We start from the raw sequence: 19,229 nt of genomic DNA on the forward strand, positions 1-19,229 counted from the left end.
TCAACTTGGTATAAATATTAGTTACACACTTCTACATATTGCACCCATAGTATTTGATAGACTATTGATCTTTGCTAGATTAGTATTTATCATTATTTTTAATATTTATTAAAAATAGTTAATTTTCTAAAAGTATTTGTCGTTTAATAAATAAAAAATATAAATGACTTCAAGACAACATCATTCTAAAATATCAAAAGTTCTAAAATAACCTTCAAATCCGAAATACCGAAAATCAGTCGCCTCCGCCTCTAGTCCGAACTGTCATGGAGTACGTTTGACAGTGTAGATGTGTTTGTGTTTCAAAAATATCGCGATAATTCGAGTTTTTATAATAACCCCAACATCTAATTAACGAAAACAACTGTGTATGTGTCGTGCCCATAAATTAACACTCGATTTCTGTCATAACATCTTTCCATTTGGTCGTGAATGTTGAAAAACCCGGTGACCCCCTGAAATAGATTTAATACTTGTTCAACAAAAAGTAAGTACATTTTTTGTTTATTTAAGTTAACAGCCCAGTATAACCTCTTGTTTGCTAGGTTTTCGAGCGGACTAGTTAGTAAATTTTTTTACTTCAGGTTATTATTAAATTATAACCTAGAAATTTATAGTTTTTATCTTTTTTTACGTGTGTAGGTAAGTGGTTGTTAAAAGTTATCGTTTTTTTATTTTAATTTTCATTTATTTTCGCATGTGAATTTCTAGATGTAATTGTATATATGAGAATAATTATTTTCATACAAAGGTGGATATATACCTATTCTATTTCCTCATTTATTCCATGGGTAGGTATATATTTATACAGTTTTAACATTTCCTGTTAATTTATTTGTAATATCAGTAATATTTTTGTGTGTAGATTTCCTTAGATTTGCTAAGGAAATTTCACTTTTTCCTCTTTTTAGATTTTCTTATCTGATAATTAATATGTACTGACACAATTTCGGTATTTAAAATGCCCTAAACATTTTTGTACGCGTCCAAACTCTTTGTATAGGCAGGAATTCCTATCCCTTCGCTCGAGGAACGGGAGAATAACGAGGAAACTAGAAATGTGGGGAAGTAACGTGCCCTCGATTAGGAGAAATGGCGCAGATTAGCAGAATATAGCGCGCGTGTTTCTCCAATAATTATCTAAATTGGATCGTGTAATTTAGTAATTCATATTATATAGGTATATAATATGAATTATATATATATATATATATATATATATATATATATATATATATATATATATATATATATATGTATATATATATATATATATATATATATATATATATATATATATATATATATATTATAATATTGAAATTTGATCTACATTTAAATACAGTTAAGTACTGAATTTATAACTTACACTATAACCATAAAACAATAATTTGACACAAAAACAATTAATTAATTTTTAATCAGCAATTCATTTAACATATTTATATCTCAATAATCTTAATTACAGACGCCAACTTTAAATCAAATGTTAAAATTTAATCTCAGGGTTCCTCTTTGAGTTCTGGAATACCTTTGCCCCAAAATAGCGTGAAAACATACAACAGGAGTAGAAGGAAATAAAAGAAATGTAAATTGTTAAAAAATATATAAAACACGTTGGAAAATGTGTATATTAAACCTAGAGCTAAGATTAATACTATTATAAAAATTAATATTAAACTTACCTGTCTTCCGGGTTGAACCGCGTTTTCCATTGCGCACGAGCTTTCGACATCCTCTCTGATGTCTTTTTCAGGGCTTCCGAGGTCTCAGTCTCCCGAGCCCCCAGACACTACTGCACTGATTACTATCCACTTTACTACTGTAGCGGAATTTTTTGAGTTTCTGATGGGACGTATTGTCCCAAGGGGGTCGAAAGGGTTAAATCTCTGCCAGTGGTACATTTAAAAAAATAACTTAATTTATTAAATTATAATACATATTCGATTGACAAATCTCGATTGATGATAAACTATAAATTCTGTGTTCATATTACTTGTGTTCATATTACTTGTGAACTCCGCCTGCAGTTCTGTTGGGTGGATGGAGTAGCTCGACAGAACTGTTGCCGGTCCTAAGCCCGGATAGAGGAGGAGGAGGGGGTCTACAGCCAGGTTGGCACCCTACTGATCGACTTTAAAATCAAACAGCTCATAGAAACGTTATTATGCCTCGGAACAGGAATGATTTCATTACGACGACTAACGCGAGAAAGATGACAACGAATTTATGTAAAACGAGAAATTTAATTCGTATCGGTTCTTGAAACGTAAAGTCTCTAAACATTTGAGAGTAGGAAATTACAAAAGAGCTTCTAGAAAAAAATATAGACATATGTTCGCTACAAGAGAGGAAGAAGAAAGGAAAGTGTCAAATTATGCTAGATGACTATCTGATGATTTACAGTGGTGTTGCGAAAGAAACCAGAGCCAAAGAAGGAGTCGCCCTGTTAGTAGTAAAAAAAATTTTTACATCAACTACAAGAATGTAAATTTACCTCTGAAAGAATAGTAAGTTTAAAAATTAAACTGGATGTCAAACCTCTGAATGTGATAGCCATCTATGCACCAGAGAACAACAGAGATACCACCACAAGGGAAAACTTCTACAAACACCTTCAGACTGTAATAAACGAGACCTCAAATGATGAATATATAATCATTATGGTTGATTTTAATGCCCGTGTTGGCAATGACATAGTTCCAGGAATAAAACAGCAATGCCCATCTACGGTGCCCTAAAATAAAACTTCTACGATGCCCTAGAAAGAGAGATAGATACGATGCAACAAGATATGCGCATACTCTGTGGGGACTTTAATGCTAAAATAGGCAAAGAGCCTAGCCTATACCACACAATAGGTAAACACAGCCTCCAGAATATATCCAATGACAATGGCTTAAGACTCTCAGAAACTGCAGCTAATAAAGTCAACCATGTTTCCGCATAAAGACATCCATAAGCAAACGTGGGTCTCAAACGACCATATTACGCGCAATCAAATTGACCACATCATTGTAGATGCCCGTCATGGGAACAATATTATAGACGTAAGAGGCCTGAGAGGAATAGACGGAGACACAGATCATTACTTAGTCAGAGCAAAAGTCAAATCCAGAATATCTAGCCACAAATACAATAAAACAACAATAAACCCCCAATGGGACAAGGACAAACTGCACAATACAGAGAAACAACAAAACTATAGAGAACAACTTGAACAAACCTTGAACTCTGAAAGAGAATACAATGATATAGAACAGCTATGAGAAACGACTGCCGAAATAATAACCAAGATCTCGGACAAGATCTTCGGAAGGAGTAGGCAGAAGAGGACAAAAACATGGTATGACGAGGAATGTCGGAAACAGCTGGAAAAAAGACAAACAGTAAGGAAGACTTGGATACAACTGCAAACAGATCAAAGTAAAAAGGAATATGACGACTGCCGAGAAGAAACAAGAAAAATAATACCCACAAACAAAAGAAACTATGAACAACAAAAATATGAAGCTATGGAGAGAGACCGGCCCAAACCAGGCTCCAGAGAATTCTATAAAGCAATTTCCTCTGAGAAAAGAGGACATAGAACCAATTCCATCCATACACAGAGAGACAATCAAGGATGTATGATTATCGACGGTAAAGAAGTAACTGAAGAATGGAAAGAGTATTTTAGGGACCTTCTAAACATCATACAGGAAGAACAGCACAAAGAAGAGATCTATATCACAGCGGACATGCCCGTCAAAAATTCCTCCTTTGAAGAAACCCAAAAGGCCTTAAATAAGCTGAAAAATCACAAAGCGCCGGGTACGGACGAGATACCAGCAGAACTTCTGAAATATGGGGGAGACGCACTACATCGCCAAATCCACCAGCCAATAACGCATATATGGTTAGAAGAAAGGATACCAGCACGATGGAAGGAAAACATAATAGTGCCCATCCACAAAAAAGGGGACAAAACAAAATGCGCGAATTATAGAGAAATTTCACTCCTACACAAGGCATATAAAACCCTCTCAAACATCATTCTTAGTAGACTAATCCCTTATGCTGAAAATGTCCTACGCGAATATCAAGCCGGTTTTAATAGATCAACTATTCACGCTGAGACTAGGTGGAGACTTCTAGAAAAGGGATGGGAGTATAACAGACCCATACACAGTTTTCATAGACTTTCGACAGGCATATGATAGCATAGAAGGAAGCCAAGTATGGAATGCCATGTCGGAGTTCTCAATACCAAAGAAATTCATTCGGATGACCAAAGTCTGTATGGAAGGTGGAATATATAAAGTACGACTCAAATAGGGTTAGGAACACTGTAAAGGCCGCTTTATTCTTTCGCTGAAAACGGTAACTTTTACTGAGTGATAGCCGACGGGCAAAGACCCAATAAATTGATAATAATAAAAATTCATAAGTAAAGTCACTATAATAATAATATTATAGCTGTTAATATTTTTTTGTACTTGTATATATTTTCCCATTTTAAATCCTATTAGTTTTAGAGATACATCTAATATGCGGTGAAATACCCTATACAGGTTTGTTTCTTTGGCTTAAACTCAACTGTATCAGCAAAAACGCAGCACATTTATTCTTTCAAGAACTATAAATTGGCTTTCTTGTGTCGCGAGTTTGACACATTTTTATTGGATGCTTCCAAATATCGTTTTCTGTTCTAGATCTATGCCAATCATTTATATTTTTATATCATAAATATATCACTTACTGCTTTCTCTGCTTTTCTATTTTGGAGTTATGCATATTGGAAAATATTTCCATGTTCGTTTCGAAAACGCGGGAATCTCAAAGTACATAACCGATAGACAATACTTCATGAATATTGACATGTGCATATAAAACATACTTAAGTAAACGTTCGAACGTTTTCATTTATTAAAATTTCACTTATTTATATTTTTCTTTATCATATTGTTATTTATTCTTTTCTTAATTCATAGTATACTAAACATCTGGTAAAATAAAAACCAGGTGTTTATTTTAGGTACATCAGAAGTTATAGTTGCATGAAGGGTTGCAATATTAGAGTTCCTCCAGGTAATACCGGTATCTTCAGCAAAAAGAAAAATTTCTCCATCGATTTTTAACCCTTTCAGCCCAAAATTTATTTTTTTCACAGGTAAAATTTTTCTGTTGATATTTTCTTTAATTGGACACATAAATAATACTGAAAATATTTTTTATAAAATTTTTGACCCCCACTTTTCATTTTAAAAATTGGTGGCAACTGCCACCAAGAGGTTATTAAGGCATAAATAAACATAAAATTATATATATAATATTTTATTACAGAAAACACATGTATAAAAATATATTATGTTTTATTGACGTCTTATATGATAATTTTTAAAACAATTTCTGTCTTTCAACAAGCACAGAAAGACGTTACACTTTTCACACATCGTGCGTGATCCTTAGCTGCATCCTTGAAAACCGTAACGCTGTTCGTGACCTTTTGTAGGAATTGGCCAGTGAGAAATTTCATCATATCTCACTTCGCTGACAGGTTGTTGCTGTTTCATTCGTTTGGAAGGTTCATCTTTTACAAACGTAAAAGGGGAACTTCCAGGAGAATCTCTAGGAGAACTTCCAGGTGACTCATTTAAAGGATGACCTCTTTTCGGTGTTCTCAGTGGAGCTTTAGAGAAAGCTAACTCTTCTGCAACGTGAAACGTGAATTCCAATAAATCTATTTTCTTATTTTTAGGTTTATTTTGATTGTCACGACGATACTCCAACCGTGAGCTGCAACTGCCACATTGAAATAGTGAAACCTTACCCATAGAGTCCACTTCTTACTTTTACTAAACATTCTATAAAGTGATACAAGGAAATACATATGTTTTTGTGTTTTTATCCCAACGTTTGACGGTATCAGTAGGCTTTAAGCCTATAGAATTTGAGGCCATATTTACGACCTTTTTATCAAACCATCTAAGTGCGACAGTATTTTGATCGGAAGTAATTTTCGAGTCTGAACTTCCTCTTCCTGATAGTTTCAGTTCTTTTTCGGAACGAAGTGTACAGTTTCCCATGCGATTTTGTCTAATAGTTCCAGCAGCAAATATTCCTCTCGTGTAAAGTAATTTTAGTAATTCCATTGAATTGAAATAATTATCAAAGTCGAGCTTATATCCCGCATTATCTGGCAATCTTTGTGTTAAATACAGAAGAAGTGAAGTTGTAGCATTGTGGTTTATTTCTACAGGCATAGGTAATGTAGTTGCGCCTTGATTAACTACCGATCGGTATATTATTCCTGATTCACCACAAAATTTAAAGACTTTAATCTCCCCAACGATTTGGGTTTCCTCTAATATACTGTTTTGAGAAAATTGCCCCTTGAATAGTATAATTGTCTCATCTATGCAGTTATTTTCTTCATGCATTAATTCTTCGCAACGTTTTTCAAAGCTGGTAATTATTTTCCTTACTTTGTTATGTTATTTGCAGGACAACTAGGCGGCGTATCTCATTTTCGTCACTACTGAGACTTGTACCATTCTTGTAAACAGACTAAGAATTTGTTTTTTCAGATAACTCCTTGACTCACTTTCATCATAACTACAATTACTTTCACTTGATCGATCTAAAATACTATTTGGAGGTACAACTTTCCCAGTCTTCCAGATAGTTTTTTTGTTTTTCCACTTTTTTATTCTTTTTAGGAATTTCTTCTTTTTCTAATGCTACTTCATCCTCATCTGATGTTGACATATCAGCCTCTTCATAATATGGATCGCCATCATCGTCTATATCCGAACAGTCATCATTCACGTCAGCTAATGATTCTTCTGCTTAGACAAGGGTCACATCAACTTCAGTTTTCCCTTTCCCGTAAAATATAATTTTAGGAACCTCATCTGAAAAGAATTCAGTGTTTAAAATCTTGTCATAAATTCTATTCTATTTAATCCACTTTTGTAACCGTTAACACCTACTGGTGGCATTCGCGTACGCCTTTTATAGGACCATACCAAATTTTATCAAACACAGAAACAATTAAATGAACTTTTCATAATGTTAGTTAGTTAATACCAACAGCTACATGAAGTTTTTTTCAACACAATAGCAATTTTAGAACAATAAAACAAATACTTTCCAAGTGAAAAAGGATTCACCAGCCATTACTTCAAGTAGACCAACAAAACCTGTTTACACTCCAAATGACTCAAATACATATAAATCATCTTATATAGGGACTGTAGCCGCCCTCTATTAGAATTATGTTGAAATAAAATAAGTCATATCACAGATATCTGTGCCGAATTATAGGCTTCGTAATTGCCATCGTCAGGGCCGAAAGGGTTAAGTTAGTGATGTCATTTAGGATTTAGATAAGGAAAAGTAGAAGACAAAATACTGAACCTTGCGAGTACTCCACATACAATGCTTTTATAACTAGAGTCAGTATCATTTGCTCTAACTAGTTGTTTCCTATTCCTCAAGTAAGATTGGAACCAATTCAAAGAAATACGTAGACGGATACCTGATTAATTGTAGGAAGGTCTAAAAAAGGTTGGATGTCAAGTCAAACGTTCCATAATTACGTGTGTCACATACTTCTTCCATTTCTAAAACAAAAAGGCGTGAAATTCCCTATACTTTATTTCTTGGATGGTCATAAATCTCATTTGACCAGCAAATTTTGCGCAGAGAATGGAATTCCATGGAATGGAATTACTCACTTTTCCCAAATGCTATGCATATTCTGCAGCCTGCAGTCGTTTCATTATTTGCACCCTTAAAAGCTAGTTGGAGGAAAATTGTTCTTAATTGGAGAAGAGACAATAATAATACAGCCAGTTAAAAAAAGCAACCTTTCTACTTCTATTAGAAAATGCCATATAGCGAGTTAGTTAGGATTCTGTTAAAAACGGATTTCGTAAGTGTGAATTATATCCCTATAATGTAGATGCTATAGACTTTGGCAAATGCATGCAAGACCCTTCCAGAATTTTGGGGAAAAACAAGGAAAATAATATAAGTAGAAATGAACCCACTGAATTTAAGATTCCACATTTTCTTTATTTTGAATCACTAATTCCGTTGGAAAGATGAAAAGAATTTAAACGTGCTGAAATGGGTGAATGGACAGTTGACGAATCAGCAAAGGAGTTGTTTGAAATATGGAGGAAGTTAAAGATGAGATGTAAAGAAACAAAAGAAAGTGAAGTTCTAGATGCAGAAAAAGAAGAGAATAACATTAACAGACCTCAGAAAAATGACACCATTATTATCCATAGCAGTGTACTGTTGAACGAGACAACGCCTTCAGGACCATCGATGTCCAGCCCTAACCAAAATTTACGGAACCGAAAAATTAGCACTTGCTTCTTAGAGCTCAATTTTTGGCCAGAAGAGTCGTCTGGAAAGAAAAACCAAGTTGTAAAAAAGGAAAGGCTGCCCTATGCTACTATGTCAAAAAAGTGGCTTGAGTATCATGAAAACAAAGAAACCTTGAAAATGAAAGAATTAAAAGAAAAATAAGAAATAGCTATAATAAGAAAAAGAAAAGAGAAAGAAAAGCAGCAAAAGCTGTAAATAAAAATATTAAAAATCAGAAAAAAGTTCAGACAAAAACCAAAAAACCTAAAATAGATTATTCCGAAAGTGAGGGACATGAAGAATGGTCTGAAAGCGGAACAAGTCTTGACGATATATCAGAACATTTCGCAAGTGACAACGAAGAGGAACTCTTAGCCAAAATTGCTGAAAAAGAAATGCAAGTAAAGGGCGGGGAATTTTATTTAGTTAGTTTTCCTGGGAAACGAATATCACACAACTACGTTTGTACTATTCTAAACGTAGTTAGTCGAGATGAAATAGAAGTTCAAGCTCTTTGTCCTGTTGACGAAGATAAGTCAACTAGAAGCATATTGACGGTGATATTAGCATAGTCGCTAAAGTTCAGCTCTTATGTAGGCTTGAGCAGCCAAAACTTGTAGGTACTGAGAATCGTATTAGGTACAAATTTTCCGCTGCAATACCTAGCAAGAAGTAAGTACCTAATATAAAATGTTAACGTATCAAATTGAAGTTTTATTTATATCGTTTGGTATGGGTCAATTACTGGGAAAACATGGTCAAACACTAGTTGTCAAGCGGGCAACAACCGGAAGAATACAAATTTATATATTTACTATTTTTTTTTATTAAAAAAAAAGTTTTTAGGTTTAGTTTCAACGCTTTTACACGATCTTACATTATAAATGGCCCTCGGAAGCCAAGATCCGGCAGGGGAGAAGAAGACAAGGACTCTCAGGTCGTTAATCAGCGAATTCCTTGTCAAAAGAACGCAGTTGAAAAAATAAGACTGTCCAACACTAGAATAGGAACATGGAATGTTCAGAGCATGTTTCAGCCTGGTAAAATGCACAATGTTATTCAAGAAATGAACAGGTTGAATATCGATGTACTGGGTATCAGTGAAGCTAGGTGGCCCAACTGAGGTTGTTTTTCAACAGACGAAGCCACAATATATTATTCCGGTAGCGAGAATAACCAACACAGACACGGCGTGGCAGTAATAGTTAATAAAAAATCTAATAGAGCGGTGGAATGCTATTTCCCTATCTCAGAAAGAGTAATGGTACTGAAGTTAGTGACATCTCATGCCAAACTGAATTTGATACAAGTTTATGCTCCTACGGCGAATGCCAACGAAGAAGAAGTAGAATTATTTTATCGAGATATCGAAGAGGCACTTAGAATAACGAAAACAAGAGAAATCACGATAGTCCTAGGTGATCTCAATGCAAAGATTGGAAAGGGACAAAGCGGAAAGTGTATAGGAAACTATGGTCTGGGAAATCGAAACGAGAGAGGAGACCGTCTGTTACAATTCTGTCAAGAGCAGAACTTTATTATTACAAACACATTTTTTATGTTACCAAACAGACGACTGTATACATGGCGATCGCCCGCAGATACATCGGAGAAAGTAGTCAGGAACCAGATAGACTATATTATGATCAATGAAAGATACCGTAATGCTGTTAAAGCCGTGAAAGCATATCCTGGATCAGACGTGGCCTCAGATCACAATCCACTTATAGCCAAAATTACACTCACCCTTAAAAATATTAAAAGACATCAAAGAATCCCTACAATAGACACAAGAAAACTTAAAGAACCTAAAGTAAAAGAATGCCTCCAACATGAACTGCATGTGAACTGCAACAAATTGAACACAAACACCAACGATATTGACGAGTACTGGAATCGACTAAAAGATTGTCTACTGGAACCCTGTAAAGAAATATTAAAGACTTCCTCAAGGAGAAAAGAGGAATGGATGAATGACGAGATACTCAATATGATGGAACAACGGAGACAATTTAAAAACAAGGATAACAATAAATACAGAGAGATAAACCACGAGATTAGAAAGACGATAAAGCAGGCAAAAGAAAAATACTTTGAAGAGCAATGCAAAGAGATCGAAGACCTTCAAAATAAATATGATCTGTTTAACCTACACAAGAAAGTCAAAGAACTGGCAGGACTAAGAAAACAAAAACCCACTTGTGCAATTCTGGATAGACACGGTACTGCTATAACACATACGGACGAGAAAATACAAAGTTGGGCAGAATATATCGATGAATTGTTCGATGAAGAAAGAGGAGATCTGGAGCACATAGAACTTACGTCAGAAGAAATAGGTCCATATACTACAAGAAGAAATATTGCACGCATTAAAAACAATGAAGAGCGGGAAAAGCCCTGGACCTGATATGCTTCCTATAGAAATCCTAAAAATTCTAGATGAGAAGCACATTGATGTTTTAGTGACACTTTTGAACCAAATTTATAGTTCAGGCGTATTACCCAAAGAGTGGTTAACATCTATTTTTATTTGTCTCCCTAAAAAGAAAAACGCAAGAGAATGCAGCGATTACCGCACCATTAGCTTAATGTCTCATACGCTAAAGGTACTACTTAAAGTCATCCATAACCGAATACATCACAAACTGGACATAGACGTTAATAATACACAATTTGGTTTCCGCAAAGGCCTAGGAACACGTGAAGCTCTTTTTTCACTTAATATACTAATACAAAGATGCCTGGACGTCAATCAAGATATATACGCATGTTTTATTGACTATAATAAAGCATTCGATAAAGTACGACATAAACATTTAATGAATGTCCTGAAATCAAAGAAGATTGACTACAACGACCTCAGGATCATATCAAATTTATACTATAAACAGCGAGCAAAAGTACGTGTTAACGAACAGCTGTCAGAAGAAATTGAAATTAGATGTGGAGTAAGACAGGGATGCGTATTGTCGCCAATTCTTTTCAACGCCTACTCCCACCTACTGAAAAAAGCTCTTGGGGGTGAAACAGCTGGAATAAAGGTAAATGGAGTTCCCATTAACAACATTAGATATGCGGACGACACTGTGATTTTAGCCGAAAACATTGAAGATCTTCAGAGACTGGTGACCAGAATAGCAGAGTATGGAAAATAGTATGGTCTAACAATGAATGTCAAGAAGACGAAATTTATGAAAATATCGAAAACTTAAAGAAATAACGAGAATCTTCTAATAAACGAAACCAACGTCGAACAAGTGGACAAATATGCATACCTGGGAACAATGATTAACTCCACAAATGATTACAATCAGGAGATAAAAATAAGAATAGAAAAGGCTAGAGCAAATTTCAACAAAATGAGAAGAGTTCTATGTACCAGGGATTTAAAACTGGAACTAAGAGTTAGGTTGGCGAGGTGCTATGTCTTTTCGACCTTATTTTATGGAATGGAATCTTGGACCTTGAATGCTACATCAATAAAAAAACTGGAATCATTTGAGCTGTGGGTGTACAGAAGGATTCTGAAAATATCATGGACAGAACACGTCACAAACAAAGAGGTTCTGAGAAGGATGAACAAAGAAATGGAAATTTTAAATTCAATAAAAACAAAAAAATTGGAATATCTCGGACATATTACACTTGGAGAGAAATACACCTTGCTCCAACTGATCATGCAGGGAAAGATCCAAGGAAAGAGAAGCATAGGGAGGCGTAGAATGTCATGGCTGCGCAACCTGGAGAGTGGTACGGATGTACATCAAATGAACTTTTCAGAACAGCCGTCTCAAAAGTTCGAATAGCTATGATGATTGCCGACCTCCGCCGCGGAGATGGCACTTGAAGAAGAAGACATTATAAATGAACATTTCAGCATTTTTTGTTTTGCGTAGAATAAAAAGTAAAAGGACTTATATGAGTTTAATTATGAAAATTTCCTTAACACCGAGTATCCAACCTAACCTAAAGGCTTGTTTACGGCATATAGTACGAAAAAACATTTTGCATAAGTAATTAACGTGGAGTTTTCCATATAGTATTTTATGTAAATCTTACACATATAATTTTTGGTACAAAATTTTAAATACGTATCACGTGCTTCATATTAAAAGTACATTATGCCTTTTCTTAAGTTTACAAAATACGATTTTCCTCAAGAATGAATTATTAGCGCATTGGTTGTTTGGCTTCGTCGACTATCTTGCTTAAGCTAATATTAGAGGGTAATTATGATCGGTAGCGTAACAATGTGCATTCTAAATATAGCTCGAGATAAATTTGCAGTATCGATTTATCCCTACACCTCATATCTTCTGCCGAATCCAATTTGCCTCACTTACCTACTTATCTACAATATCTGCTTCGCACATTTACGGGGTAACAAATACATTTCCTTGAATATCAATTAATCTGTTTTAAAACGTAACGCTGCTCTCTGTACACATTGTGTTTTAAAATTATTGCTTTAAATATTGAAATAAGGTAAATAAATATCATATCAAACATACCAAATATTGATAAAATTATTATAAACAACATGAGAACTTTCTTACTAAACTCGTTGACTAATTCTAATATGTAACTAAGTAGTCTCTTTAATGGATCAAATATTTAATGGATCTGTGTTGGAAAATACGAAAAAGATGCTTTTAAATTTATGTATGAAAAATAAACAAAAAAATTACTATTAGTTAATCCACCTTGGATTAAACATGTTTAAGCTGCAGACTATATAAGAATATTAAGTAGCATTAAATATTTAATAAAAAATAATGAAATATGCACTGTTTAATAAATAATAGTTATTTATTGTACAAGACGATAAAATTGTACTTTATCTTCGAGAGCGTTTTTTAGCGTCGACACGTTAGTCGAGGCGCTAATTATGCTCGAGAAGATAATGCGATTTTATCGTCGTGTGCAATACAACATTTTTTTCTATAGCAAGACTTCACGTTCAGGTGAAAAATAGAATTTCAAAGAAAATTGTAATTTTTAGCACAAAAATCGCAATTCTGTTGCTCTGTTGCTAGGGATATGAATTACTCTGTCAACAAATGTCAAACGAAAGTTACGTTTTCGTTTTTGCGGAGAATATTGGTGCGTTTTGTGTACAAAGTAAATAAAAATGCGAAATTGACGGAATATCATCTGTTGCAGAATCTTACATTGAAGAGTCAATAAGCAATAAGATTGCTGTATCCAAGTGTATACTTGCCGGAATTTGTAAATTTTATTGAATAAAAAAAAATTAAAACATTTTATCTACTCTTGCTGTTAAAGTGTCACTTTATCTACCTTTGCGGTTAAAGTGATACTTTATCTACTCAAAACAGTTGTTATAGCAACACTTTAACATTAGTTATGGAAAAAAAAGATTAAAAAAGTTACAATACTTAACATTGTAACTTTTAAGATTGTAACTTTTTAACGTAACTTCGTATTATATTATAATATTAAACATCATTGTCAGCCATTTTATACCAAAGCCCTTCATAAGTTTGTTTTAAGAAATATATATATATATATATATATATATATATATATATATATATATATATATATATATATATATATATATATATATATAATAAAGTTTTATTTTGGGGTTGCAGTCATTAATAGGGCAGGAAAGTGAAACTCTTTGTTCTTTATCTAGCTTTCGCAAAATTTATTTGCTTCTTCAGGATATGCTAAAATATGGTATCAGTAAATACAATGAAATTAAAATTAAATAGCATTGTATAAAACTAGTATAAAAACTTACAACATGAGGTTAATCCATTAAATTTTCAAATTTACAAAAAATTAAAACTTAACTTATTAAAATTATCTAGTTATGTAAGTACAATATTTTAATTTTATTTAATTTTGTACAAATTCATTATGACATTGATTATGTTGATGTTTGATTTATGTCAGAAAGACACTCGTTTCTGTTTATTATATCTTTTGTTGTTGATAACTAGCTCTCGATTGTTATTATGGTTACGTACAAAGTGGCGCCAAATATGAATATTAAAATTTTTTGAAATTATAGTATTTATAGTCAGAAAATCTAATATTAGAAAATTATAGTATTAATTTTCGTAAGACAGAATGTAATTATAGATATTGCTTAGTTTATCAATATCAGTTTTTTTATTAACGCATTGATATTTATTTATGCATACCATTTCTAAGAATTCTCTTTTATTTAATTGGTTTTCATGTCTTAATATATTAGTTTCATTGAAATTAAATGAATGATTTTTATTAATTGCATGATCTATTAATGCACACGTATTTTTATTATTTCTAAGGTCACTTTTATGTGATGTTAGTCTGCCTATTAGATTTCTAGATGTGTGTCCGATGTATGACTTATCACAATTTTCGCATGGTATTATATAAACTACATTTGAGCTTTCCATAATGCTAATAGGTGATTTAGTTTTTGTATACAATGATGCTAATGTTGCATTTTTAGTTGCAATTTTAATATCAGAATAGTTAGCAAAGACTTTAGTTAGTTTGGGTGTTAATGTTGGCATGTAAGGTAGTGATGTGAAAGTAAATTAAGATTGCACGATTTGTTGATTTGGTTCACTTGTTTGATTCATGTCAATCATTCTATTATTAGGATTGTTAAATAAAAATTTGTGAATTATTTTAATTGGGTATGAATTCTCTAATAAAATGTCTTTAAGTTCTAATAACCCTTTGTTGATTATCAACAAAGGGTTATTAGAACTTAAACATTAAGTTCAGTAGGTTATTGCAACTAACAATGTTAAAACATTAGCATCATTGTATACAAAAACTAAATCACCTATTAGCATTATGGAAAGCTCAAATGTAGTTTATATAATACCATGCGAAAATTGTGATAAGTCATACATCGGACACACATCTAGAAATCTAATAGGCAGACTAACATCACATAAAAGTGACCTTAGAAATAATAAAAATACGTGTGCATTAATAGATGATGCAATTAATAAAAATCATTGATTTAATTTCAATGAAACTAATATATTAAGACGTGAAAACCAATTAAATAAAAGAGAATTCTTATAAATGGTATGCATAAATAAATATCAATGCGTTAATAAAAAAACTGATATTGATAAACTAAGCAATATCTATAATTACATTCTGTCTTACGAAAATTAATACTATAATTTTCTAATATTAGATTTTCAGACTATAAATACTATAATTTCAAAAAATTTAAATATTCATATTTGGCGCCACTTTGTACGTAACCATAATAACAATCGAGAGCTAGTTATCAACAACAAAAAATATAATAAACAGAAACGAGTGTCTTTCTGACACAAATCAAACATCAACATAATCAATGTCATAATGAATTTGTACAAAATTAAATAAAATTAAAATATTGTACTTACATAACTAGATAATTTTAATAAGTTAAGTTTTAATGTTTTGTAAATTTGAAAATTTAATGGATTAACCTCATGTTGTAAGTTTTTATACTAGTTTTATACAATGCTATTTAATTTTAATTTCATTGTATTTACTGATACCATATTTTAGCATATCCTGAAGAAGCAAATAAATTTTGCGAAAGCTAGATAAAGAACAAAGAGTTTCACTTTCCTGCCCTATTAATGACCGCAACCCCAAAATAAAACTTTATTTTACATAACGTGTCAGTCAATAATACCTAACTACTTTATATATATATATGTATATATATATATATATATATATATATATATATATATATGTATATATATATACATATATATATATATATATATATATATATATATATATATATATATATATATATACATATATATATATATATATATATATATATATATATATATATATATATATATATATATATATATATATATATATTGTTATGATGTGTTGTTTTGTTTGAATGATGAGCAATGAGTATTTTTAATAATATAATATATAGGGTTTTTATCGCGGTTCTCAAAGAATTAGCTTGTAAGTACTTTTTTAAATTATCTTTATTATAACTATTATGAAACACACATATATGTCTAACCTAGTCAATGTAAATTTAAAATAAACTATCTTTAAACTGATATTCTTATAAAACTAATTAAATTCTATAGACAATCTAAAATTTAAACAAACTATCTTCAAAATTGAAATTGTTATGACACTAACTAAATTATATTAACAAAATTTTGTACCTTTCTTTCACTGAATGCCTAAATGAACTATTTTCCACTAAGTATATAGATTCTAATCACCACTGAATGTCTTCGTACTTCAGTTATCCTTGTTTTTTGTGAAATTACTTTTTTCAATTATCAGCTTCTACCAATTTAAGATATATTTTTCTTCACCAGCATCTATACACCACCAACCAAACCAGCAAACAGCATTTATATTTATTCTTCTTTTCAATATACCAATATCCAATTATTATAAGTTGATTTATACTAATCTCCAACCATAATATAATTTAATTTCTTCCAATATACCTTTTTTTATCTTCACTAATTATTTGTGTATAATTATAAATGTGCATTAAATTATATGCATAATTTTTAATCTTCATTTAACTCACTATATTAAACTATTGGACTATTTGTACTTGATTCACTGACTCTAACTAACTTTCATAATAAACTGCTTGACTTCTGACTAAAAAACTTAAAAACTGCTTGACTTCAGACTAAAAACTTCTAAAACTGCCATCTTGAATCCAAATCACGGGTATTTATATCTTTTGGACATTCTAGAACCATCTCGTAAGAGATCATGTTCCAATTTGTTCTATTTCATACTTGTATGAATTTTCTGGAACAAACCATTTCGCAAACATGGCCATCTCCGGAGATCCAGAGAATTCCATTCTTTTCTATTAATAATTTTGTTTACATTTAGGCTTTTCAGATCAGAATATATAATTAAATTAGTAACTTAACATTCTAATTTAATAAAATACACATTTCAAACAATATATTATTATAACCCACTTTATATTCGTAAATATTCTTAAACGTCACTTCAGAGTATAAATATCTGTCAATCTCCGAGAGTATTTTTGGTTGCCTAAGCACATGGCTCACTTATATATATTTACAATATTAAAATACAACTTTTTACAATTATTATATGCTAATTTATTAAAAATGCCCTCACATAAATATATTTTTATTAAATTCTCTAGTATATAACTTATTTAAAACAACCAAATATCTAATATTATGTAGTATATAACTTATAAATTATTTTCTATAAACCCTAATCGTCACAATACCCCAAAAATAATATTTAAAATAAATAATTTACTTATTAGTTTTTTAAATATTAATTTTCTCATACCTTATTAAATTTAATAAATTAATAATTCAATTTTTTTTTATTATTTAAAGTGTGTTAAATACATCCCTGTTCGCTGTGTATGTCAAAACAGAGAACAACGGAGCACAGTTCGGCTATTCTATGGTCAAACTGTCATGTCAAATGGAGAGAATAAAATATAACCTTAATTAAAAATATAATGGATATTGTGTTCTGTTTATTTATAGACAAAATCTAGGAATTATTTCCATTCAAAATAACTTTCATCAATATAAATTGGTAAGTTTTTCCACTTTATTATATTAGAAAGACATTTTTATAGCAATTATAGTATCGAATTTTGTGTCTAACCCCAAATTATGATTTTTAGGGTACAAACAATTTCCATATGTACAAAATTCAACAAGTATGATGTCAAATTGATTCAAAATAATGAAATCTACCATCTACCATTTAACAAATCAAGTCTATTGAATAAAATGGATATATCAGTAAGTTATTAGTGTTATTATATTTGTGTTAAAGGTATAGAAATCATTATTCAATCTCTTCATGATATTGAAAAATGTCGTTGATATGAAATATGCCTCTTAGTCTGTTCTCTGCATCTATTAACACATAACTATTTAGTCCATTCTGATTTTCAATTGTATATGGACCTTCAAACATTGGTTGTAATTTCTTACAACGGTTTTCTTTAACATTACTTTTTCTAAGTGAACGAATTAACACTAGGTCTCCTTTTTGAAATGTGATTGGTTTTTTTATATTTCGATTTTGTCTTCTGATATATTTTTCAACTTTCCTCCTAATTCGGTTATTCACTTTCTGCATTACTTGTTCTAACATATCCTGATTATATTCACTAATCCACTTTCTGTTTCCTATATGGCCAAACATTAAATATTCTGGTACTTCTTCTGTATTCAAATTATGTGTATTATTTAAAAATTACTCTACTTGTGGTATATGTTGCTGCCAAGTTTCATGTTGGTTTTGGCACAGTATCCTTAAATATTTTATAACTTCTTTAATATATCTTTCTGCAGGATTTGCCTGAGGATGTCTGATACTTGTAAAATGAATGTTGATTCCCTTTTTCTCACAAAATGTCCGAAATTTTTGGTTGTTAAAATATGTAGCATTATCTATTATGCAATTTCTAAATGGTCCTATTTCTTCGAAAAATTGATTAATATATAATTTTAATGTTTTAACATTTGTTCTGGAGCAGGGATATAGTTTAATAAATTTTGTATATAAATCAACTATCACTAGTATATGCTTTTTTCCTGTTGGACTGAGAACTAAATTTGAAATAAAATCCATGGAAACTGTATTTAGTTTTTCATATACAACATTAGATTTATATGTGTTCTGGTTTTTGAAATTCTTTTCTTTGTTTAGTTGACATATTGGGCATTGGGTAGTAATTTCTTTTGCTATACTTATGTCATTCTTTGCAAAATAATTGTCCCTAAATAGCATCCATAGCTTTCTTGAACCAATATGCATATAATCGTTATGTAAATTTTTCAATATTTTCTTTGCTAAAGTTC

General features: G+C 31.4%; 1 protein-coding gene across 4 annotated transcripts in view; it reads left to right on the forward strand.

The window, feature by feature from the left end:
- Positions 1 to 269: 269 nt before the first annotated feature.
- Camta (Calmodulin-binding transcription activator) overlaps positions 270 to 19,229 on the forward strand; it is a 1,863,487-nt gene continuing 1,844,527 nt past the window's right edge. For all 4 annotated transcript variants that reach the window (XM_072532541.1, XM_072532543.1, XM_072532542.1 and 1 more), the window contains exon 1: positions 270 to 487. The gene's annotated coding sequence lies outside the window, so the exon portion shown is untranslated. The remainder of the gene's footprint in view (positions 488 to 19,229) is intronic.

The sequence above is a fragment of the Diabrotica undecimpunctata genome, chromosome 5 (genome assembly GCF_040954645.1).
Source record: "Diabrotica undecimpunctata isolate CICGRU chromosome 5, icDiaUnde3, whole genome shotgun sequence".
NCBI lineage: Eukaryota > Metazoa > Arthropoda > Insecta > Coleoptera > Chrysomelidae > Diabrotica > Diabrotica undecimpunctata.